We start from the raw sequence: 27128 nt of genomic DNA, 5'->3' as shown, positions 1-27128 counted from the left end.
ACTGTCTGTGTTCCTCTTGAATCACAAGTTTTAAGTACTGTATTCCCTAAACCTTGCCCTTTCTGTTCTGAGCAATATTTTATCATTGGGTTGCTTTAAAGTCAAATTCATAACATTTATGGAACAGGAAAGACATTGAAAATATATTGAAACAGAAGAATATTTTTGAACTAAATAATACAACTACTTTTAAAATTTCAACTAATGGTAGCATGATTTCTTTATATATTGCTTAAACGCAATTTTATTTGGGACAGATAAGCATTCAGATCATCAAAACATAGAATGAATGATTTACTCACAGTCCTAAAGTAGTCTACCACAGACAGTTATGAACTTTTATGCACAACATCTTATATCTGTGGTGAAACTACGTCCAAATCACTACCCTAAGCTGATACCCTACCCAAGGGATGATAGGCTTAGTTACATCAAAAACATGCCAGACCTTCCTTAGAGTGGTACACTTTTTTTTTTTTACAAGCAGGATTTGAAAGGCAGAACCCTAAATCTGCTTTAAAATAATTATAACAATATTAATGCAATCATAAGGTAAAAAGGTAATCAAAACACATCCCAGAATGCTGACAAAGCATTTTTTCATTCTAATGGACAGCTAGAGGATTTTTCTTTAAAATACTCAAAACTTTAGACAAAAGCAAAAGAAGTTTTCACCTCAAGAAGATTAGTTAAGGGCACATCAAGCCTTTATACGCTTGATGAAATATAAAAATAATTGCTCCCAGAGAACAACTGCTGTTAATCATTGGTATAAAAAATGCTGGCCTGACATCTTTGAAAACTGAAACTATCAGCTTATCCATAAGAAACTCACAACAGGGGCAGGAGCAATGTAAAAATTCAGATCTCTTCACAATCATTATGACTAATTCTGATGAAAAAGGATTATCTTGTGCTTACTTTTGTAGAAGTCTGATGTGCAGATTTTCACCAAAAAACCCTAAAATATAAATATTGCACTTACAGCTGTTCATGTTAAATATGTCTAACTATCAATTTATTTAGGAATGGGAACATGATATAGATACACCCACTTCCGTGCATATAAGCAATGATACATAATGACTAACACCAGCTTCATTTGTTCTTTGAAGAACTCATTGAACCTTTATGTATCAGTTTCTTCATTTGCAATTACATGTTTTTGCAGTTATTGGCATACAGAAAAGTCTATTACTCTTTCAAATGCATGAATTCCTAAGAATTTGAGTGCACATGACACAGATATTTGGAAAAGGAGTAGAAGAGAAGGAAAGAGAGGGTTATGATGTTGCTTCTCCCTGAGGACTCCTGCAGTTTAAATCTTTTATTATGCATTTTTTCCTATGTAAATTTAACTTTTTAGTGATTTTATTTTAATTTAAATCAAATTAAATTTAATAAGATTTCACTAATGTTATCATTTAAATTTTAAATTACATTTATTTTTGATAAGGAGGGCAAGACAGTAAAAAGGGGCACTTAGAAACATCAATATGCAGCTCCCTCTCTCTCCCTAGACTCAAGATCATAACCAGCTACATTTTCATGAAAGAAGAGAAATGGTCAGAGTTACCTAGGAAGACTCTGGAAATAAACAGTTGTTCATGTGTCTTCTGTCAACGTAAAGTCAAATCACTGCCAAGTCCTCCTCTTTCCCGTCACGGATTAATGGCCTCTGGGCAGCTGCCTGGGGAAGAACAAAGGATATGCCCATGTCACTATTTGAAGCATTTGGTAGTAATTCCACATCACTGCGCTGGTATCTACTGGTGACAACAGAGGAAACCAATAGCTGCTGGCTCTGTTGCTGAAGCAGACCCAGCACTGCAGCCAAAAAGCTGATATTGTCAAGATCTGAGATGAGTATATTAAGTAGATACATTAGCTTAGCTTCTGGAGTTGCTTTTGCTCAGCCTGGGAATAGTAGATGGCCTCTGCAAAGTCTCTTTTCGTATGAACTGTAAGTACATTGAGCTATTAAAAAAATCCCCTTTTAAAGGTCGCAGTGACCCTTTGATGCTAAAGTTTCATTGCATACAAATGGAAACTTTTCCCACCTTCCTCCACCAGCCATCTTACCCCATCTCTTTCTCTAATGAAATTTCCTCTTTTTCATCTCTTCTCAGTTCAGTAACAGTCGACATCATAAAAGATAGATGTAGAAACCTGCAGAAGAACACACTAACCTTTCATGCTGATAGAGGAGACCTTTTAAAGGTTTGGCTGCAGGCTGTAGACTCTACCAATAGAGATTTGTGCTATCATCTTTACAGACAGATAGTAAATTTCAAGTATCCAAACATCTATAGTGAACAAACCTTGTTTTGTTGTCAAAAGGGACACCAGGGGACCTCCTCTAACTCCCACATACAGATCCTCCATCTAAGGAATTTACAAGGTTCTGCAGAAACCATATTCAATTACAGGGACCAAAACATTTTTTTTAAATTATTGCAGCAGTGTCAAAGGCAAACTAGAAGTTCTTTAAAACACAAGACTCCCCTTCTGACACATCAAGTAGCTTCAAGAAAATCCTGTCTCAGCCCTCATTTAATGCATCTTACATGACTTCCACCACCTTAGTGTCTCGCACTCAGGTCATTGAAGTAGTTCTGATTTCTTTCCTGTTCTACCTCATTTTGTAGCACCTCCTCCGCCATGCAGTCTTTTGTGGCACATACCTCAAGCACACCTCTTAAGCTGGTCAATAGGCCTTTATGTTGAAGTCAGCAAGGAAATGGGAGGGTTTATTATTTTTGTGTTACTGCTATAGAAATATATTTCTGCATCATGAGCTATTGAATTAGATTTCAGTGTTGATCCAAGCAGCATCACTCCATCGAAGTTAATATGATAGCTTATGAAAGTAGAAAATTATTCAGAGTTTGATAGGCCTCAGAACAAAACTGGTGAGAAAATCATGTGGCAGCACAACTTGCAAGGCAGCCGGCGTGCTTAAGTTTCACTTTTGCATAGAAAAAGGAGCAAATACCAACTGTGAAGTTCAAAGGAGTGGCACTGTAGACAGGAACAGTTGAAGAGTTCATCATCATTATTTTTCAAATATTACGTATGCACAGAAGGAGAGAGAGGATTTCTCTGTAAAAAAGTTGTGATAGTATAACACACACACCTGCAGTTGGAGGAAGTAATTTTTAGAGATTAGATCAAAGACACTGATCTAAATCTTGTTTATGACAGCATAAAAAAAACCCCATTCATGCTCCCATCAGTTACATGCTACCAATTTAAGTTTCCTATATTAATCAGGGCTATATTCATCTGATATTGAGGATTTCAGTGTCAATACTCTACATTTCCAGTGTTTTATATAACTGAAAGACACAAGCATCTCTTATCAATTTTTTTTCAAAGGAAAAAAATTTCTATAACATAACAGCCTGGATAGGTTTTATAGTAATGTCTTGTCCCTTAATTTTGTACAAGAATTTAATAGTTTCTCACCATCCCTCCCTAATAACAAAAATCTCTTTGCTATAATTACAGGTTTATGGTGTCCTTAAACAATGAAACAACCTAGGTAGAATTTGACATTGCATAATGATTTTCAGCCTTATCATCATTTCAAACAAAAGCCAAGTAGGCAATAAATCCAATGTTTATGAAATCTAGGATGTGTCAGAGAAATACGTGCCATTAAATGACACTGTTCAGTATCACTTTATCTTGGTATTGCTTAGGAATACCATATACGAAGCATAAAGCTGAGCTCCATCCCTCGGCTGCAAATTCCCTCTGATTGGGGTGGGAAAAAAATGGAAGTAGCAGCATCTACAAGAATGCGCCTATGCCACTTTTATCTCTGAATCATTGCTTCCTTCCTTCAGTTCAACTACCCAAGTTATAGCAGAATAATTTTGTACAGTTTGTGCAATACTGACAAGCTTTTTTCTCTCTCATTTGCATGTCTTTTGGCCACTTTTTTCAGCTCATGAAGTCGGAACATTATCATAGTTTTGAGCTTCTCAGCAGCAAAGAGAAAGAAAAAAAACATAATATGATCTTCTCTGTTGGTAGAGCAAGGAGGCAGAGGGAACAGATGCAGCAGCAAAATGCAAAATAGTTGCTTTAGGATGATACCTTTCTGGCCTTGCTAGGAAAAGACCTCATACAAATAAAGTGATTAGCTCATGCTATAGATCATTCATAAAAACCAGAACTTCTCTAGCAACAGCTCAATTGAGGAAGGGCTGCTTTTGGAGACACTCATTGTTCATACATTAGATACTTCCACAAGTAGGAAAACCAAAAAGAAAGTACATGCAACTGCTCCTTATCCTTTGTCGATGCACGCAAAAAACTAAACCAATGGATTGCACTGAGGTCTAAGTAAGGCAGCTACAGGACACCCACAGCTGCAGCAACGACACAGATGTGTTGCAAGTTGGTAACAACTGTGGGAAAATCCATCTAGCATAGGCTGAAGTTTCATTCTTGCACAGCAAATGAAGGGGAAGAAAAACTCCAGTCAATTGTCACTTCAAAGTGAATATAGGAGCAACTGTATTTCCTTACAAGACGTGTATTTAGAACAGATGTTGTTCAATCCAAAGCTCATGTATCAGCATGGGTAACAGGTCAATTTAATCTTCAATTTTAAAGCATCTAGAGTTTGCTTTAATGTAATAGTGATGAGAGATGCAGTACCACCAGCTGTAGAATAGAAAAGGCTGAAATATTTCTCTTAAAATGTCAAACAAATAGAAATTGTTCAAATCACATTTAGTCTGTGTTTTATTAGCACAATGAAACTACAGGTTACTTGCAACACTAATCACCATGTGAAAACAAATGCTCTTTTATGGCTAGCTGGTATGTTTCTTTATCCCATTTCTACATAACTATGTAGTTACTTCCTGAGATTCAAATTTACGTGTTCCTTAAAGCAAGTTTTTACTGCTCAGATTTTTTTCAAAGTAGGAATATATTGTTTTTTAATATAGGAAAGGGCAGTGTGTTCTGCCAAGTCTTTCTAAGTTTGTCATCAGTGCATTTTCTGGAGAGATTGATCTGCTAAGAGTGTTCTCTGCTATTGGATCAGTGTAGTCTTCTGACCCTTAAGACTACGACTTGCATCCAAGGGAAGTGAACACATTGCCTTCAAAACTCCTATATTCCATTGTGCAGGAAGTAAACAAACCCTGAATAAGTAGTTATGTTGACACTTAGTTACACTGCAAAATTTAATTTCGTCTCATTTAAATATGACTAAAGAAATAACTTCCAGAGCTGGTTCATCACAAGTTTCTTCTTTATTTGGTGGCTTAGGAACTCTGAGGCATAAAAGTACCTTCTGTGAATCCATGAGAAAACATCTTTCCACCACCACCTCCTCACAACAAAACAGCAGAAACTGAAAAGACACAAACACACCCAGAGGAAATCCTTACTTGGAACCACTTCCTTTTCAAATAGTATTTGTTGTGGGTTATTGGTCATTTTCTAGACCTATGTAGCAGAACATGAAGTGTTTAATAAATAAATCCTGCATACTTTGAAGCAAGTACACTCCCCTTATTGTGAATAGCATTTTGTAACCTCACTGTAATGACATATTTTAAAGGATATGTTGCAAAATTTTAGAATGCATTTTAGTATCAAGTATTTATAAGCTTTAGCAATTACAAAAGAAATGTAAACTATTCTGCATACATTACAACCAGGGAGAAGTTATTTTGTTCATTGGGAGAAGAATGAAGACAGACAACTTTTGCCTCTCTCATTTTAAACTTTGTTTCCCTGATACAAGTAGTACCATAATAAAAGCATTTAATGGCACTATTAACTCAATCACCTAAAACCAGAATCTATATTAATTGCGTTCATTATACTTAATTGAACATAATCATCTAACCTAACAATTCCTTGTACACTAATTAATAAAACAGCATGTCTTCTGGATCAGAAATGCATGAATTCATTTCTTTGGAAGGTAAGATATTTAGGGGACAGATAAAATTCATAACTTTCATCATTACTATACTTGGGCAGGCTGTTAACTTTTGTAATCACAGTGACTGTTCAGAGCAATGGATGTCTTGCTTAAGTGAAGTTGAAATTTCATGCAAATTTTGCATATCTAATGTGTTGGATATTTTGTTTCCTCCTTTGTGACATTTGAAGAGAAAGAGATCAATCAGCAAGGTTATTTCCATAAAAACATTGCAAGGAGTCAGAAAAAAGTCTAAAAAGTGTCATCTGTATTATAAGCAATCTTCAGTAATGCTACATTTTTATTTAGTGGTGTTCAAGTATACAATATCATCTCCTTAAGCAGGTAAAGAGTAAAAGTCTGGACAGATCAGATGCACCATCCCAAAAAATGCATAAACTACTTTCTCTTCCAGCAGCAAGCTCATGATATCTCATGAATTGATCATGTGGCCTGGATCATCAAAATAATCACTGATTTGCCTTTGTTTCAGGGTGCAAAATGACCAGAGGAAAAAAAAAAGCGCTTCACATCTAAATTAATATTCACACCGAATAAAGCAGTCTACAGCTCTGCACCTGAAAATCCCCACTTGACTATTGTTTACTTTGAAAGAAACCCTGACTGTAACTGTAAGCGTCTTAGCCCTTGATAGCAGAATGTCTTAGGTACCTGCAGTTTTTGGGGGTTTTTTGTGTGTTGTTTTTTTTTGTTTTGTTTTTGTTTTGGTTTTTTTTTTTTTTTTTTTTACATACAGCCATCAGGAGGGACACAGCTAAACAAAAGCAAGAAATGCTTTCATCCTGACATTGTAGAATCAAGATTATCCTCTGTAGATGAGACTGAAATAAAGATGACCATCAGCCTGGGAAACCATCCTAGAGATGTCCATTGTGCAGTTTTTAAGACAGAATTATTCTTTAACCCTCTTATTAAAGCTATTATAATGTCTAATAATAATAATTAAAGAAGCAATAGGCTAGAGGGAGAAAGCTCTAACCACTTTGTCATTTGTTAGCTATGTAGGTCTGCATCCTAAAACATGCATTTGATTTCATATTGAATAAATAATTTCGAGAATATTAATAAGCAATCTTTGAAGAAGGAAATGGAGGAACCAGGCTATACTTAATAATCAGGACACTTCCCTGGGAAGGGAGAGTAATGTGCGTTTGGCCCAATGAATCTTTGATGTTGCTCCACTGTTCACAACAAAATTAAATTCAAGGGCTAGAAAATACCACAGACTAACTCAGCAAAATAGTTTAGAAGGCAAAACCAAAAACAAACAAATAAAAAAATAGTAAACTCCTGTCATGAAGAAGTTTGCACCTTGATTTCACATCCTACATAAGCGTACTAACCAGTGAGCTATGCTTGGTGAACTAAGCAGGGGAAAGGGTGGAAAAGAAGAAGGGGAGCATATGCTTGCATTCCTAAATCTCTTGATCCATTAAAGAAACAAAACAAAATGAGAAAAAACAGACTAGGCATCAATATTCAGAAAATAACTGTTTTGTTGATCACAAGGTGAAAGCACATCCCCCAAAAGAACCAAGAAAGGCATCTAAATTTTAGCTTCACAGGAGTTTAAAGAACCCGTCCCACTCTCGCCATTTCCCTTTGGGAAGTTCAGCAACACATTGTCTATATGACACGCTCTGACCCAGGATGGCTACTAGAATTGTCCCACTTTTCACATATACAATATAAGAAAAGTCTAGATGCTTAACACAGTTCCAAATTTTGCATTGGAAACTGACTGCCTAAACTGGTAGCTATTAAAAATGTATTGGAAAATATCCTTCCCACAACTACTACTGTCCGCTGAAATTATTCAGCACACTTTCTGAACTTTAAGTGGCTTAAGTAGTTTGAAAGAGGCTATTTCTGCACATAATGATTAAATGCACTTTTCATTGTTTCAGTGTATTCAGTGTGACTCAAGTTCTCTCACTGGAAAGTTAGACAAGCTACACATCTGAATGAATAAATAAACCCACATGGTTTCATAAAAACTATATTAGTACAAAACAGTAGGATCAGTCACGGCAGAGGCAGGAACAAAGTTCAGTGGTTGTGTTTCCCAGCTCTGAATTAGTTTAGCCAACTACATACCCTTTGAAGATTTCTTTTTTTTAAACCTTCTTCCTTAACGAGAGTGACTGAGCAAAAGTTGTATTTTATTCACATCCAGATAATGAAAAGATTTGGTATTAGCATAATTTCAAAAAACCTCATCTGTTCCAACTTCCTTTAAGTTCCAACAACACATTTTCACTGAACAAACTTCTGTATTGGGCAAGTCATCCAATACGCTAATATGTTACATCCTACGTGGAAAAATATAATGTTGTTCTCATGAATCTCCCTCTATCTTTCTCCCCCTTTTCTCCCTCAAGCTGTTTCATTACCAGACTTCAGGCCTCTCTTCACAGCCGTTGCCTCTTTGGACAAGTAAATGGCAGGGATCACATTACCAAACTTCACCTAGGCTCTCCATGAGAATCTTTGAGCTGTCTGTGTACTAAATACCTGCTGTTACATACAGTAGAAACAGATAAAACACAAACCAGCTTTCATTCCCTCACCTAAATTTACAGAAAGCACATACACGTGTATGTGTAAACAGCCGTACTCATCTCTTGTGAATTTATCTGCATAAACTTGATTTCAGACCAGCCATGTATGACGCTCTTTCCCTCCCTTCCTGCTCCTTTGCAACACACAGAGTTTGTGAGCTTCTGACCAAGACAAAATTTGAATCTCATGCTGTTTGAGCTAAAAATCTTGCAGAGACAGCATATCAATTTTCAGGATATACCAGATCCAAATTATAGCCTATTCTGAACTCTGATCCCTATTTTGGATCCTAATGTCATTTTCTTAGTTTGTAATTAGTAATATTATTTTAATGCCTTATTAATATCTAGTGTCAAACTAAATTACCATAGTTTCAATCAAATTATCTTTCAGATGCAGTAAAACAAACAGTGCAAAACACACACATTTCCTAGCTACAGAGAGGTATGTCATAGCATGCAATTTTTAATTTCATAGGCATAAACAAATCAAGTTTGACTACCCAGTTATTAAGTGATTATACTTATTAATGAATTAAGCAACTTTTTTTTTTAAAATCACTTATACATAGTAGACATGAATCACTGGTTCAGGAGCTCCTACCCTTTCCCAGGAGGTGCGCTGCAAGTCACACCCAGCCCCGTGTCTGTTCTGTCTTGCCTCTGCAGCACAAGCCTTTGGGGGAAGACTCGCTTATCTTTTGACACTCGTAACTGCACAACACTTGACAATCTGCAGCCTTACACAATATGAATATTGCGAATCTTTTCCTGCAAGTGATTTCAATGTAATTTTTGTTTTATTGAAAACATTAAGTCCTGTTAACAAACCTCACCAGATGCACTGGGTCTCAGTAGCACAACAGGATTTCAGGACTTTTAACAGGAATCCAAGGCTGGAGGTATATTCCTGTCCTAAAAATCTTTAACATCTTTGTGGTTCTAATAGTTCCATATCAACAGGAATTATTATTACCCAGTTCTGTTTCTGTCATTTTTTTGGGTTTGAGCAAAGCATTGTCTTCCTTAGAAAGTGGTTAGAGTGGAGAGAAAAATACATTTAAAATTTAATTTCTTTAGAAACATTTGCAGAAATCAAAGTTACCAGGTAGACTTGAGGATGGCTGTATCTGCTGTGGAGAAAAGAACTGGGATATGTTGAAACTAGCTTAGCTGGTTACAAACGTAAATAAGACATGGTTATTGCATGCACTCTGAAACCAGAGAAAAAGTTTAATTTAGTGCTGAGGAGCTGAGAGTGGAGAAACTAGTTTCCCAGCATTGTTCCTCAGAAGCCCAGAGGAAAATTTTTAAGATGTAACCCCAATCAGTTTTGCTTCCTGTCCCATCCCGTCCCCCCCCTTAAACAAACAAAATACTCTCAAGGCTGACTCGCCTTATTTAATAGCACTCTTTAAAAGACATTTGCTATTATGGTTTGGCATCATTAATTTTTCTGGAGCGCACTGTCAGCATGTGAGCAAGTACAAATGTGGAACTCATGCATGTACGTTACATGGTATAGAGCTTGCCTTTAGCATTTCTCCATTTCTGACAAGCAGGAAAGTAATTATCAAACTAGTTGATGCAGAAGCTTGAGGCTATAGTAACTAGTTAACCCAATTTAAGTTTTTCTGGTTTTGCCAATATGTAGTTGGTCCATTTTTTAATTATTAAACTGCCTATTTTTTTAAACTGTCAGCCTGCAAGTGTTATATCAGAATTCCCTTTATGTAACAAAATGCCACCAAAAAAGAAAAAAATAATCATTGAGAGTTCCAGTTTTTCTTCTCCCTGAAAAAAGCCATTACATGTGAAAAAAGTATTCTTAAAGGGAGCTCAATTAAAGAAAAAATTGATTGTGGATTCAAAAACATGCTCTGAACCCATAACTAATTTTTGTATTCCTTTTCCTCTTCCTTTTTTCATGTAGCCAGGGCCCACTAAGATCTGCAGTCAGGCTGCAGCAGTAACAGAAGTTTCTGCCCCAGGACAGCTTCCCAACCACCCCTGGTATCCCCCACAAGAAGAAGAGGGCAGGGATGACCCCCAGGGCCAGGCACCGGAGCCCCAGCTCTGCCCCAGCATAGGAGGCTGCTGCTCTCACCTTGGACTCCGCAGTCTGACACCCACCCCAAAAGGCGTAGGAAGGGAGGGACAGCATGGGGGTCCTCTCCCACTGCTTGGCATTTCTCCATCTGATTCTTCTCCTTCCTGAAAGAAGGACAGGCACAGCCTCCCCCCCCTCCCTGCTCATTGCCCTTCAGGGCAGTAGGTTAAGCAGGTGCTTTTTTTTACTCTAATTCAACTCCTTTCATTTCTTTTTTCCCCCCTCTTGAAATCTCTTTATTTTGCAGGCTTATATCACATTAACCCCATCTATCATCTCTTTCAAGCTGAGAAACTCTGCTTCTCCACATTTGGTTGCTCCTTAAACAGAAACTATCCCATAGCTTTACAGTTTATTGCTGTCCTTCTCTGAACCTATTCCAGATGTACTATATCCTTTACAAAACGACAGGAACCAGCACTACATATGGTATTCAGTGAGATTCAGGCAAAACAGGGATTAATACATGATGTTCTGTTTTGTTCTCTGTTCCTTTCCCAACAGCCCCTAACACTTTGCTTTCTTTTTGGATTATAACTGAGCTGAGGTTTTCACAGAACTATTTATCATAAACTCCAAAACTCACTCCTTAGTGATAATGAGGCTTCAACCTCAGCAACAGAATAAGCATGCAGAGCAAGGACAGCAGCAGGGCAGGGGAAGAGAAATCTTTAAAGACATACTTTGAGAGCTATACCCCAGGGCTAGCTTCTCAGTTTATGAAAGTTTACATTAAGAATTCAAAATTTGTTTTCATTCTCCATGAGCACAAAAGCAGGACTTAAGCAACTGTCAGCAAAAAAAAGAGGAGTAATGAAGCAAGTCAACAAAGAAAAATAAGAATACAATATCAAGAGTGACTAACACAGCACAGAACAGTTCAGAAATCGCTGAAACCTAAATGCTCCCATGTCTCCCACATCCCAGGCAAGCGCTGCTCCTCATCCTTGCAAAGAGCATCTGATACTGAGGAGCTACTACTGAACGAGAGCTGCTGCTAAGCAGTCCCTGCAACAGCTCCCTTTGGCAAGCAAAGGCACCATCACACCTCTATAGTGCTTTGTGGCCTAATCCACTTGCTGGCCATGCACTGGGCTTTGATACAAGCCAACAGGACTCCCAAAATCTGGATAGTGAGAGCTAGTGAATTGCTTCACTTGAGCTTTAAAGTCTTCCTCTCAGCAGGATTTATGATATCAGCACAACACCATGCTAACTACAGTGACATAGCTGCCTATTCATAGTTCCCCAGAGGGCAAGTAATGTGCTGAAGTCTACTAGCAGAATACCATAAAGACGGACCATGAGGACACGTACATCTTTTTTAAATGAGGACTGCTTGTTAGTGGACTGAGCAACTCTGGATGCTAGCCCCTACTTGATCCTTGCCTTTGGGCAAATCAGCTAGCATCTTTCCCGGATTAAATTAACTATAAGCACAAGGATGAGATAAAGAGAAAAAAGTGCCTCATCTCCTCTCCTTCAATGGTGGCTTAGCTACCAAAAAACTACAATAAGTCCCCCTGAGGCACATGAGAATAGCAGTACACAGACCAGACCAAGCTACTTGTTTTAAGGTGCTGTTAACGCTCCAGAAAATCTTATGCAAGAACAAAGCACTTTAAGAGTATAGGGAAATCGCAAATATAAAACTTTTGTTTTTTGAGAAAGATTATTTACATTCACAGGAGCATGCATCTTACAGTTGGTGTTGAATAGCCAAATAACATCAATGAGGGAACACCACAGATTTGACACTTGCGATGCTTTCTGCTGTGAAAGGCAGATAGTCTTCCTCCAGTCCTTTCCAGGGGCACCAAGTGAGTAACAGGACTACTTTTGAAGAAGTTACATGGCTAAAAGTGTACGAGATTAGACTTCTTGCTTGTTTGTTCACCAAGAAAGTTGTCACATAATGTAAGACTGCTCAGATCAAAGTGGAAGAGGAGTCCATTCTGGTGTGACAACATTCATTGCTATGGCAGATACTGCTGAGTCAGGAGGATGATGTATGAAGAGAGACTTCATAAATTCACTGAGCAACAAAGAAAACTGATAAAGCTTTTGGGAGAAGGCTGCACTGGAAGATTATTAATTTTTTTTTTTTTTCTAAGCAAAGACAAGCTGTGTTTACCATCAGATCAACTACTTGCGTCTAAATCTGATGGATCCCAGTTGACAACAGTGAATAAATCCCCCTTTCAAGTGTTATCTGTGTTATCACTGACTTGCTTTGTCAGTTTCTAAAGTTTTTGTAGCCATTGAGGCTGGTTGATAAATGGTTCCCCATCAATAGAGATCATCCCTTAACTTTTAAGTTTGTCTCGGAAAACACCAACTTTTTCTAAATCACTGAAGCACTTTATCAAAATTTAAAGTGTGCTCATTAATTCAGGACTTTCCAAATTACCAGCTTATCTTAATTCACTATATAAGATACTTGTCAGGTGCTTAGAAGAAAAATTGACACCAACAAATCCTGAGGGGTTGGAGGGGTGGGCAGCGTGGACAGGGGGGGAGTTCAAGACTTGAAGACTGTCTTACCAATGAATCCTCAGCTGAATATTCAAGCAACCACCATTCACCAGAAAATAGCATGGGTGTATCCAGAATCTGACACAAAAACAATCATGTAAGACATAAGCATTATCTGATGCATTCATTTTTCTTGGATTTTCGAGAGAAGATGACAGACAAGATTATCTTGCTTTCAGGTCGTTGACAGACTTTAGGATGAACAATACAGGAAGCTAGAAATCATTACTTGAAAAGAAAACAGTATTATTAAACAGGAGAATCTAAAGCAACATGAAGGTCTTGATACTGTACTTCATGACCATTTAGCCAGGTGGAAATCTATACCCAATTAATGGAACTACAAAGATTTTCTACTTGTTAGGGAAGCGCAAAACAAGGCAGTTTTATGTTTTCTAGCACATGGGGTAATTTAGCTCACATACTTTGCTATTGCTTTGTCACCAAACCGGCACCAAAACTTGTTATTTCCACTGTGACAAATGATCAAGCATAAATACCAATTCAGTTCCACATCACATTTGATGAGGTTGACAGCTTCAGAAGGGGGAAAAAAAAAAAATCTGTAACTGCTTATTTGGCCAGATTGTTATGAAATGATGTGGGCATTTGCTGCACAGCAGGGGATGGCTTTTATTGGACAGGAGCTCAGCGGACAGGAAAGCTGTGTTTTGAAACTGCAGATCTTGAGTTTCAATCCTGTTTTCTAGTGCAGGTCATATTGAGACAGATCTCTTTGTAACTTGTTCCACACTGTTGCAACTGCTACTGCAAGTCTATTTGCTCACATACATTATTAATAGCAGCCTCGTGTGTCATCCCCCTTCTAACCTTCAGTCCAGCTATTTGAATTTCATTAGGCTATAACTAGAGTCAGTTGAAACTCAGCACTGAAGACAGACAAATCGCAACAATTCTCTTAGCTCATTATTAAAGATTTATATTACAGCACAAGATACAAAAGTTTACAAACTTTGTGGTTTTAAATGGGGAAAAAACCAAAATGTTGTTCTCTGGTGAGGACAAAGTGTAGCACTCAAATACCATTTTCTTCTTACGTTATTTTAGAATACCTTGTAAAGATCTGTCCATTCCTTCAGAAGGTTGCCATTGCAAAGAAACATAGTTTTCCCAATACAAAAGCATTCCTTGGGACCCATTCCAACTGCAGGAATCCAGAGTAACATAAGGGTTTTCAAGAAACACAGAGGATGAAGGGTATATAGGATGTCCAGCCTAGGTGACCACTTTTTTTCTTCTTCCAAGAAGCCCGAGAGATGCAAGATCAGAGACACTCTACAAGTGTGCAGTAACAGAACGTACAGCATTTCCTCCAGTGAAAAAAGCCGTGCTAACTTTCTTTAATTTTTCTTTTTAAGTTTCAAAACAATGTATCAGCCATTGCTCAGAAAAACTTCAAAAACTATGCTCAGCTTAAGGTTTGCATTTTGGAAATTTTTTTCATGTTAAAAAAAGTTTTGTGCACAGGTAGGGTGGTCCCATACTCACACCACACAAGCAACTGAGCTCCATAAAAGATTTTTTTGGTTCAGAACCTGTTTTTCTCTTTCCATACTTTCACCCTCTAAGAGGTCCTTATTTGATGCTAATAAATTACATCATTAAAGTTTTTGACAAACATCCCTGGAAATTAGGAAAAACAGAGTGGTTAGCCTTTCTGTTAATCATAAGCTGTCTTTACATTTGGTTTTAATGACACAGTAACTCTCCTGTAGTTTTCTTAGTGGCTGTTTGCTTTCCCTTTTATCATTCACATTCATGTACTGTCTAGTGCACTAGCTGTCCTTGACATTCCCTTTTTAGGTTTACAAATAATCATTAATTTGTTTTGTGTTCTGCCTCCTGTTTCAGTGATATATAGGCACACCATTACCTTTCTAAAGTGTATTCATTTTTCTTCTTCAAAAAAAACCCACTACTTTTCACACAGGGTTCAAGGCAATGTGCATGATGGTACACGCATGATGGTGTATACCGTTTAATGCATCTTCACTGAAGTTCATGTAATCTATTTTTTAGATTTCATAATTAAGGACTTGTGATCTGAAGTCTCTTTCACTGCTTGATTGCTCTTTCTCTTGATCTGTTTGAAAAGCATTGCACTATAACAGAATATTAAACTCTGACTCAGGCTTGATTGTTATTCTTCATTTTGTCCCAGGCCTTTGTATTGCACCATCTCCATTTGCCTTCCACCACAGAAAAAGCAAAGCATTCTTAAACATGGTTTTGTGCAAGGTTTGTTTTTGTTTGGGTTTTTTTTTGTTTTGGTTTGAGTTCTTTTGGGCAGGTGTTTTTTTGTTGTCTAGGGTTGTTTTGGGGTTTTTTGTTTGGTTGTGGGTTTTTTTGGGAGGGGTGGGGGGGGTGTGTTTGTTTTTAGGAGGGACAATCTCGTATTCTGGTTTTGTGTAGCACCCAACACAGAGCTAGGGAATTAGTTGAGGCTTATAAGCACTAATGCCTTCTTTTTTCTCTTTACACTTTCTTTCACAGGTTATTTCTATCAGTTTAGCTCAAGTTCTGAGGACAAGTTCTTTGATATAAAGAGGTTGCACCACTTTGTGGTTTGAGCTCAGCGTTTATACCAGTGAATGCAGTATTAGTAACAATGGTAATTTCAAAGCTTTGCAACATACTAGAAAATGCTAATACCGATTTGATACATCAGATGTCCTTAAAATTATCAGTTAAGTTTAAAGTCATCCTCAGATTTGTGTCTCTTCTATCCCGAGAAGCTAGCTCAGGACAGCTTACTTAGAATCTCAGCACCCTGCTGTGGCCAACATTATCGAGGGTGCATTTACTAGCAAGTCATCTGAAATTTAAAGTCCTAAAAGACAAACATGAATCTTTTTATTATACTATTTTTCCCCAGCAGTTTTGGTAACCTAGCTTATATAGTACTGTTGTTCTTACTGCTTAAAAAAATGCACAGTCTTTCCAGATAACGTGTTCAAAATATACTCTTAATTCAAAAGTTAAAACCATACCAAACCAGCTCGAAATTTCACTCATATTTCTGATATTTAGGTGCTATCTTTCCAAAATTAACAAAACTTTAATAGCCAAATAAAGAGATAGCTATGACATGATTGTCATCTTAAGTTGCCAAGAAACTTTTGAAGTACTATGGGAAGAAGAACAAAGTAATGAGCCTGTAGCCATTCTCAGCAGAGTTTGAAGATTTAAGAAACTCTGGAATCAAAGACCATTTGTTCATAGTATCAGGTGGATTTGTAATTATAAAAGAACTAAAAAGGCACAAGCGTGATTTGTGGGACTGGTGGAGCACATCCCCTTCTGAAAGAATACCACCACATCTTTTCTGTGGCTGACAAAATTGAAATATTATTATAGAATTACTCAATGGCTTAAAAGGACCAATAGAAAGAAACATGAGAATTTTTAACAGAAAGTGGTGTAGGGACAGCTTGTCCAAAGTTGGGTCTCACAAAAGCCTGCAAATGTCAGCTTCATGAAATAATCCTGTTGAAGTTCGTACAATATTAGCAGCTGTGTGTCACAGACAGTTATCCAAGTCTTAGAAAAGCCATCCTGAATAACAAAGGACACCAACCAGAACTAAATAATTTTGGCTGCACTCTCAGAAACTACAGAGTCAGGCATGTTTAATACATGGTACAGCCCAGGTGATGCTGGTTTATCAGCTTGATACTGGAATTGAGCACATCATTATCTAGTTCACCTTTTATGATAGCTATGTTCACAATAGATGCTGCACTACCCTGAAAATAAGACCAGCACTAAGACTCTTTTTATTATTTCTGTCACGAAGAGAAACCAAGAAACCAAGATACAAGGCAGATCACCCTCTCAGTGACTTTAAAACAGCAGAAGTTGGACGACTTCAAGAAAGGGATGTTAAAGAGAAAACAATTAAAGCAAGATTAATCTGATTTATACTGGAGAACCAGTATGAATTCAGACCTCATGTTCTGCCTTAAAAGAAAACAGTAACAAAAAAATCAGTTGTCATGTGTGTTGCATTTCTTCTCATGCACACTAAGCTAGTACAGAAAAAAAATTCATGTGCCTTGTTACATTAGTAGAACCTCATAATCAGTGATTTATTCAAAGAAATCATTAGACTTTATATTCAACAAAAGGAATTCTCTGTCCTACACTCATAGCTCTATGCATTTATCTGATCCATGCTGAATATCTTATTTGTCTTTATATTACTTTGTAAGGAGCCATCCTTTATTTTGCTCTGAACCTTGTGTCAACATCTGCACATGTGCAAACCAATTGTAAAATGCAATCATGTCAAAAGTGTAGTGTTTCCCACCCACTCTGAGAGAAGTATTATGGCATGTTTAAGGCTGTTGGGGAATCTGGTCCAGTGTCTTGTGGCAGCCTTTTAACACAATCCAATTAAAGTGAGCCCTGCGCTGTCCTCTGTGTGATGTTCTAAAAATTAGGGACCTCAGACTTGAATGAGATTTATTTTTAATGTGCGTTTCAATTGCTAACACAGTGGAGCTGAATAAACTGCGACTTTCATTTCTTCCCAGAAACAAATTGTTGAGAAGGGTTAGTTATTGCAGTTTCTTGGAAGTAATGTCTTACAGCAACAGATTTCTTCTCCCCCTTGTATACCATATTTGTACAAATGACAAGAACATGCAGCAGCATGTAGGATATTCACAATATTTGCAATATGTTTTTCAGCATTTTCCTAATAGGTCTCTGTATTTAGGGGTTCATAACTCCAGTGAAATTTCAATCTCAACTAGAACTTGGCAAACAGATTCTCCACTTGAGTTCTTTTTCATGTGAGCCTCAAAAAAAAAGCCATTAAATGGGAACACATATGCACAGCTTACTGCAGAAATGACATTAAAACTGAAAAGAAACTATACTCATTGTATCAGTTTATATACCAATCGGAATTCTATAAGCTTTAGAACTAGAATGCTTTTCTTAAGAAATAAGAGCTATACAGAAAGAATCCTTCACCCTTACTGAAGGAGGAAATTATTAGTGCAAGCTTTAAGAAAAGAATGGAAGACTTTTTGGAAAGGTAAATTATCACATATCCTTTCCTTGAGTTAACCAGGTCATAACTATCTGTACCTATGTTAATATTGGGAATATCTGAAATAAATTGCATGCAAGTAAGATATAATCAAGAACAATGTAGGTATATTCAATGAAAATTTGAAGTGAGGTCTAAAAGGTAGACTCAATTCACAAAAGGTTCACAAGCAGAAAAAGCTGTCACTCATTAAATAGGTTTTTCTATAGATTCCAACAATGATTTACAAAACAAAATACAGTAGCGCTGTGCACTAGCAGAATTACAACCTGTTGTTCAGTAGGGCTAACAAAGAAAATAGAGGTCAACACATAACAAGTTTCAGATGCTTTAAAAAAATTATTTTAGTTTATCCAGTAAAACTTGACTGTCACAATGCAGTCAGTGTCAGAAAAACAAACAACTGAGCTTCCCCACAGTGTTTCAATGGAATCAAAATCTGTTAACTGCCTGCACATCAATATTCTTTTGCAACGACCACTTTAAATCTCAAGGCTAAAGACACTCTCCAATGAAGTACATCATCAAGTACCAAATAATTTAAAAAGGTCATGAAGAAAGTTATGCTTGAGCAGTGTTGTAATGAAAAAGCAAGCCAAACAAGCAATCACTCACCCACTTCCCCTTTCTGCCTCACTCCCTTCACCATCCCTCCTTCCACCCACTAAGGTTTGAAACCTCAGATAATAAAAGCTGTCATGTGTTTATTAAGGTCATGAACATACAACACCTGAACGATCTTAATATCCCTGGTACAACTTAGAACTATATAAACCAGCCACACTTGTCGTTTTAAGAGCATCGATAGTACACATTTTTATAACACACATATAACTTCGACAGTGGCAATATTTGCACCCTTCCTAAATGTTTTAGAGGGGGGAAAAAAGTGGAGTTCAAACCTCTTCCATATTCATGTACTTGCATCACATCTTACTGAAGAAGACCTCAAACATCACACCCTGGATTATTTATGTATCAGAATTCTCTAAGTATAACCTATAGCAGCTTTGAGAGTGTAATCCAGACAGGCTTTCATGCATGACTAACATCAATCAACTTATAAATCTTGATGTAGAAGTCTAGCTTAAGAAAAACACAGTAATTTAATCAGTGTTGTACACTGCAGTTATATTTTGTTCATCACTACCCATAATACTGTACCATTAAGCACATTTAATTCCACATAAAACAGTCAAGCAGTGAATGCTAAAGCCTTCCTCAGACATCATTTAACCCAGCAAGCCTGAGGCACAACTGGAAAAAGCATGTAATTCGAGAACAGAGATAAATCCAAAGACAGCACAAGTTCGGAAATATTTCATGTCTCAATGACCAAACACAACAAACTTGTATTAATAAACAAAATCCTGGCATTGATAATACTAATTATTCATAGCAAGACATACTCCATAAAAGGACAGTGATCTTTTGAGGTACATATTACTGTGCTAAATACATAAATCCAATACAAATACAGGTTAACTTGCTCCTCCATTACCTCATTTTAAGTTCCAGTGGAATCGCTATAGCAAAATGTAGATGCAAGACAGTGAATGACTTCACCCCAACCTGGGAAAGTCTGTCTCCTCCAATCTCTTCTCCTGAAGTGATCAAACAGGCATCCTTCAGCCTCAGCAGAAGGTGTAAATGACATTTACTGCTCTGTCCCTCACAGGTCACTTAATCTTATCTGTCCTCAATCAAAAAGAGTGCAATGGGGAGGTCAAAAAAAACTACACATCCCACACATGCTCTTAATCTGCAGCTTGTTGTTATTTTAGATTTCCATGAACCCTGAGCGTTCATCTTTCAAACGTGAAATGAGAGCTACACAGCATCTACCCTAGGTAGTAAGAGACTTACTGAGGAAATCCTTATTTTCTTATTACGCTAAGAGTTACAGACCATCATTCTCACACAGCAACAGAAACGCATTGAAACCAAACCCTCCATCGTCCAGCAACGATACAGGAATGCACAATTCATCTCTGAAGCAGCCTATCAATTGTCACTGAGCAGTGACAGCAGACAAAATGCTTTCCTGTGGAGTCCTGAGTCACTGACCTGAACTTCTGCCACATTCTTGCATTAGGCATTTGCCCGCTGAGCGGTTATTTGCCAACACAGCGAGCAATAAACATGTTAGCCATGGGGAGAACGGGGGGGGGGGGGGGGGGGACACAATAAAACAAACAAAAACATGGAGAAATAGTATAAAATCTTGTAAATAGAGACAAGAAGTAGAAGTAATCCTCGCCCCAGCACATATAAAACACAAGAGGTTCTGTAGCATGCTTCTTCTAGGGAGTCCTCTGAGGATTCAGAAGTATTTGCTTATATCTAGTACTTCAGTGCTTATACCTATATTTTCACATGTTTTTTGACCTGGCAATTTTTGTTTGTTTGCTGTTTTCTTACAACTTTAAGTATCAGATGATAAAACCCTGAATTAGCTGTTCAGATCATCAACTAAACTGAACCGTTTCATATCAACTGAACCGTTTCATATCAACTGAACTCAATTATTCTGTTTTAATTAACCACAAAAAGATCTATCCCATTAGAAATAGAGTTCTCTTTCATCTTCCAAGCAAGTAACAGAGTATAAACATCAATCAATTCTGAAATGCCAGATAAAATTGAAACTTCCCAGATGTTTTATTATTTCAATATGCATAGATGTCTATTGGAATAACCCACATTCCTGCAAGAACTCCCCCCGATACTCCCCCCACCATTTCATTAATAGTGAAGTCATTAATGCAGTAGACAAAGTGGACCACAATTACAAAACACTTCCAAAAGTCTGTTGATCAAGTGATATCAGAAGCAGTGTTGTTGGCGGGGGGGGGGGGGGGGGGAAGGCAAAAGATCATATGGGAGGAAGAGATTGGGGGTAAAGCAAATGGATAATTTTTAACTTGGGAAAAGTTTAACAAGGAAGGAACACAAAAGCCTATGCATTAGTTTGTCAAACCCTTTTTTCCAATTTTTTTTTTCCTTGTAGCCATCGTCTACACCCCTTCAATGCTATCTCAGGTGTGACTACATGGTCTATGCAGTCATTCCAGAGTTCAGCCTGATCTAGCTAGTGGAGGCTGTGGGCATGTTGGCATTATCTGACAGCCTACAGATTTTAGGCTAAATTATATGTACAATTATGTAATGGTCTGTTTTATAGTCCATTATAGAATTTACAATATAGTCCCACAGAGAACCTACAGACGGGAAGAATAATGCACTTTCTTTGGTGAGTGAAATCTAATTATATGTTCAGATCTCCAAACGTTTGAACTGCAATTTAAAAGAGAAGAAGGTGAATTAGAAAGCAAAGATAATAAGAATTAAACAGTTGTGAATGTCTGTAGTATGGCTTGGCAATGACTGTTTTACTTAAATCACACATTCAAAACAACTCTCTTCACAGGTTAACAATTTCTTTCCTCACCAACAAGTAATAGCCCAGTTCACTATGGCAATATCTACTGTTCCTTAAATGGAAGCTTACAAAATATTCTGACAGCCTCCAACTTAATTGAAATTTGTACAATCAGTGAAAGGTAGAGGGAGGAGATAGACACAATACTGAGGATGTAATTTTATTCAGTTTAATGCAATCAATATGAGCCATCATTCAAAACTCAGAGTCTTTATGGATTCAAAAGACAAATATTGAATAGTTACCTCCCTTTTGGGGGATTAATACCATTCACAAAACTATATTCTTATCAGATACTAAAAATGTCTTCAAATTCATTCTCCTCTGAAAAAAAAAGATTGTTGTCTGCCATTGATAGAAAAAGAACACAATTTCAGTTTTACTCCTAGGTTAAGTTCATCTCTATTTAGTGGCTATATTTATTTGAAATAAATATGAACAAACACACCCCTGGGAAAGCACTAGAAAAAGTAGATTCGAACTCTAAATCCACTGTCAAAACTAGAAGCCTTCCAAATGAACATGCCCTATAATGTGGTATCTGCAGATATCTGCACACTGTCATTGTGGCCTCTGTGTCAACTTTAGCTTTCATAAGCTCTGTAAATTAATTCTGAATTATTATTGAAACAACTCCACCACAATTTAGAGCTTAGCAAGTCTTTTAAACACTTTTCAAATATGCATAACTAATCTATAATTTTATATTCTGGATCCATGATCTTGTCATGAGGACATGCAACTACACTGCAGAAAAATCACGATTCAAATGATCACAACTCCTCCCACGTTTCTCCTATTATGTGAAGGATAGAAAATTATTTCACCTGCAAAACTTTCTTAAACTGGTTTTGTAAAATCTGTTGTTTTTAAAAACTCAGCCTTTCAAGGCACGTTATCTTGAAAAAAACATTCTATTTAAATTTCAATTGAGTTTCTAGTCATCTTTGTATGGAAATATATTTGACAGTATCAGCTGTGGACTAAAAAAATAATCCAGAAATTATGACATTTTTAAAATCTTGTACTTTAAAGCCTCTTCCCCTCTTTACCACTTTTCATAGAGCAGTTTCATCTCATTACATGCCTAATAAGAAAGGACTAGTGTCATGTCTTTAACCAATTCCTGCTCATCTTTTGATTTTCTTTTTAAAGAGTTTTTCAGAGTACGAGTTCTTTTCTTGTGTGACTTAATGACAGACTAGTTTTATGAAGAGGGAATGAAGGTCCTGTCCTTTTTACCAAGACCAAACTCAAAGCCTTGTGTGAAGAAAACTGTTCATGCGATGCTTCCTTGGTAGGGACAGAAAGATTTTAGGCCCAGAGAGCCTTCCATAGAACATACTCATTGCTAATTAATTCTGATTACTTTATAGATGAAGGACTGAAATACAGGGAAAGTCGTTTGAATTTTACTCCTCAAAAAATATGCTTGCTGCTTCTACATTATAAGACAACACATTAGTTACACATCTAATTTGGGGACGTAATTGGTCATCACCCAGCCATGAAATCAGTTCTAAGCACGAAGATTTGTTTCAAAGGACAACGTTTTTTGTTGGAAGATACTAACAAGTTGCTTGCACCAAAGGCATTACTGAGCATGCCACTGACTTTGAGAGGATGTATACAGAAGTACAGGTATCTCTAGAAGAAAAAAAAAATCGTAAACAGTTACAGATTTCAGTAGTATGAAAGGGTTTGTCAATGTCTGTGTCATATTGCACATCTTACTGGAAATAGTCACACCATTTGGAGAAGCATCAATTTAGGATTTCCTTATGATACATTTGCAAGATTTATTTTGGCGTATTGGACCTGGTTGATGTTTCCACCACAGAATTAGTTCAGATTAGCATTTGTAGTGCTCTAGATATCTTTAAATGACATGTGATCCCCTCTTGACAGAAGCAAGAGAGGAGCATGCTAGGCCTTGCTATTTTATCCTTTTCTTCTCTCCCAGGCATGCTGGGAGATTCAATACTTACACTGTAGATATCACATACAGAGTACTGGGAGCCGCTTAAGAACACACATGGAATTTGCAATAGGGGACTGTAAGTTTTATACAGGAAGCCCAGATAATGCTTTCATTGAATCTTCCTTCACAGCCTCTAAGGTGAGCAGTATTCAGCCTTTCTATCTATTTTACCTCCAATAACTCCCTGGCCTATACCCTCAGAGCTATTTCTCTAGAAAGCTGTACCTCCAAGTTAGGCTTTGCCTGAATTAAGGCAATAGCTATAATGAATATTCATGGTAAAATGTGTACCTATCTTAGCAAGTTTGGACATGCTTTCCACTTAATAATGCTTATACATTAAGGGCAGAGTCCATTATCACATTACTCTGGTTTTAGGCTTCCACTATAATATGTTGATGAATCACGTACACCGTACCTACGTCTTAGTCAGTGCCATTTAGGTCAGTCTTCCTAATTAGAAACTGCATCTCTCTTCTTTCTAAACTTAGCATGAAAACCAAACAAACAATGTAACCTGCTAAAGGCTTGACTAATAACACACTGATCTTTCAAGTGCAAGGAATTTTAGTTATAGACAGTGGCAAAAAAACAGAACACTTTGTAAAAAAAAAGTCAAGTGAATCTGCCACCAACTACACTACTATTTGTCTTGTATTGTTACCTTAGAGGCAAAAAGCATAGGTGTTTTTGTCTTATCATCAACCTAGACTCTGTATACAGATATTATATATTTATTAGATATGCAATAGAGTAGGTACCTAAAGAGGAATGATAAATTTATCAAGCCCCACCAGTTAGGTACCTATCCAGAGATAACCCTATTGCATTTCTAGTTGGGTATGTCTGAGATTTTTGCCTCTCCCATGAAGGACACCTAGATACTCGACCAGGGGGTGAAGAAATGCCTCCATCTTCTCAAGATCCAGACTACAGAATTACCCCTTGAGGGCAGATGATTGGAAATATAATTTTTCCTTTTTTTAAAACTAATCGGAAGTTTTCTTCTAAGCATCACATGTTGTTCTTTGACCAAGGGACTCAAACCCTCAGCTTTCCAGTGCATACCTTTGAATCATGACAAGACTCAAAAAAAACCCCAAAAATAAAACATACTTCTGTTAACATTAATACATTAATTAGTGGAAGACACAAGCAAAATCCAGTACAAATATAACCCCAACAAGGTCAGCTGGACCAGAAAGATAAAAAGTAATGGGTATAGCAGTAGCTCAGCAATAGAAATACTCATTCAGACAACATGAAGTGTTGATACCAAGTGTCTTCATCACATTACACTGAGTACATTGGAGGGGCTGTATATTTGGATAATGTAAAACACACAGCTGTGAAACTCCTTAAGCCAAAATCCACATTTTCTACTCCTCAGATGTCTTACATAGAATGTAACATAGTAAATATCCTCCTCTAGTGAGGTTTCGCAAAATGTTGTCTATATCTAGTTCAAGAATAGTAACTACATCAGTGCACGCAAAGAACATTATGAACTGCTTACTGCATCCTTCAAACCATTTTCATATCACAGTAAAACATTGAGGGAGCTAGATTCTCAAATAGTTAGGCTAAACAAGTTTAAAGATGTAGAAGTTGAGCTTCAAAGCACGCAAGTCAGGAAAATAAGTGCTCAACAAGGTTAAACACATCAGGTTTAGGGACAGTGCAGTAGAGTGTTTTTAAATTACAATTATTTCCAAGTCAAAATCACCTTCATCTACTTTAGAGAAAGGGAAATGCGTTTTGATTAGTTGTTTTAACTCCAGCTGTAATCCTAAGCAACACACGCTCTTAAGAGAGGGCAGCTCCTTACAGGATAGCAAGGGATTTTGTTTCTGTAATACATGTTTTTGGTTTGTGTACATTCATGAACTGCTTTTTATGCCCATTTGAAATAGTACTAAGTGCTTCAAAAATATTACACACTTATGTACAAAAACAAGCCTTAATGCAAGACGATTTCTGCAAAGAGAACTCTGTAATAGAAGGCCATTCCCTTAAAACCAAAAATGGTAAATTGTGTATCTGTCTACTCCTTTCTGGTGGTGTTAATAATAGAGTATGAATAGAGAGAAAGCAAAGCACATGATGTACAGTTTAATATACAAAGAAATGTATTTTTTAATGAAAATTTTTCATAGCTCCTCATTTCAGGTACATGCACATTCCACTTACTCATCTAATCCTGTAGTGATTCTTTTCTAGGATACATTTTACAGTCTTTGAAGAAGCTGAATAATTTCAAAAACTGGGAAGAAACTATTACAGCATAACTTGCCATAAAGTTTGAAGTTTGTCAGCAAATCAGTTCTACATCTACAGTAATGTTGTATAACAGATTATAGAGGGAAGGCTCATTAGATTTTTATCATTTGAAGACCTAATATAGAATCAGTAAGTACCTAGTTGGTAAACAAAAAACATACAGTAATTAATGTACTATAGTATGCATGCATTGATTTTTACATGGACCATATTTTAGCAGTAATAATGTCTGGCACCAGACTACAAATCAATAGGAGACACTATTGTGCTGTTGGTTTAAAAAAAATTAAGGAAAACAATCTCTTGTTTAACTGGCACCATCAGAGTTCCACATCCCAATTTCGCTACTGGAGTGCTTGCTGTTATTTTAAATAAGATTCTCATTCCAAACTTATTTTGCCAAAGAAATACCCACTCCTTGTACTAGTTCTGTTCTTCTCAGAAGAAACACACTGTCAAATTTAGAAAAAAAGCAACGCACTAACATCAGATGGAAATGGGACTAAGTCTTCTGCATGTGAATATTCTTGAGGATTTGCGTTTGCTATCACAGTTAAACACCATAATGTTATGCTTTGCTTTCCTTCATTGTTTTCTTAGAATTGTTAAGCAAGTTTCAGACTAATATGTGAACAGAAGATGAGCAAGAGAGACTGGACAAGTTTCCTGAAAAGGCATCACTGAATATTAACAGAAAAGGGAAGATTGAGCATGTCTGTACTCCACCAAAATCACTAGAAGAGTGAGCAACACTTTCATTAGATCCAAAAGTGTTTCTTTTTATTATGGCTGGAAAAATTCAGAATTTCAAACACAGTTGTAATCCGAAAGTTACTAATCTTCAAAGAAAAAGAAGAGTTCATTCTGAAGGTTCAATATCTTGTTTAACTCCTGGAAGGTCCCCAGGCTGAAGGGACCATGGCAGGTAGCATAAGGGAACAACTTCTGCCTTTGCTAGCTGTTCTTTGGTAACCGCGCAGGTATAGACCCGTAACCTTGCACAAGGGAGTTTCCAATTGCCCCACAATATAGGGGGATAAGTTAAGGGACAATTCCAGAAAAGCTGTACTGCGGCAAGTGGCAAGTAAGTGACCCAGGATGGAGACTATGGGGGCCAAACAAGAAAGGCCTGCGTGTCCAGACCTGTGCAGTCATTTCATGA

At 37.1% G+C, this 27128-nt stretch overlaps 1 long non-coding RNA gene across 7 annotated transcripts in view; it reads right to left on the bottom strand.

Moving 5' to 3' along the window:
- Nucleotides 1–27128, bottom strand: part of LOC148051560 (uncharacterized) — a 46870-nt gene that overhangs the window by 8670 nt on the left and 11072 nt on the right. For 5 of the 7 annotated variants that reach the window (XR_015699823.1, XR_015699822.1, XR_015699821.1 and 2 more), the window contains exons 2-3: nt 1577–1690; nt 922–961 (exon numbers count right to left, since the gene is read on the bottom strand). This is a non-coding gene — a long non-coding RNA (uncharacterized LOC148051560). The remainder of the gene's footprint in view (nt 1–921; nt 962–1576; nt 1691–27128) is intronic. The other 2 variants (XR_015699826.1, XR_015699825.1) reach the window with 1 other exon arrangement.

Source organism: Nipponia nippon, unplaced genomic scaffold, assembly GCF_047370975.1.
Source record: "Nipponia nippon isolate SJK-2023a ecotype South Korea unplaced genomic scaffold, ASM4737097v1 scaffold_6, whole genome shotgun sequence".
Lineage (NCBI taxonomy): Eukaryota > Metazoa > Chordata > Aves > Pelecaniformes > Threskiornithidae > Nipponia > Nipponia nippon.
Note: the sequence above shows the minus strand (reverse complement) of the source record. Positions and strands in the feature narration are given on the sequence as shown.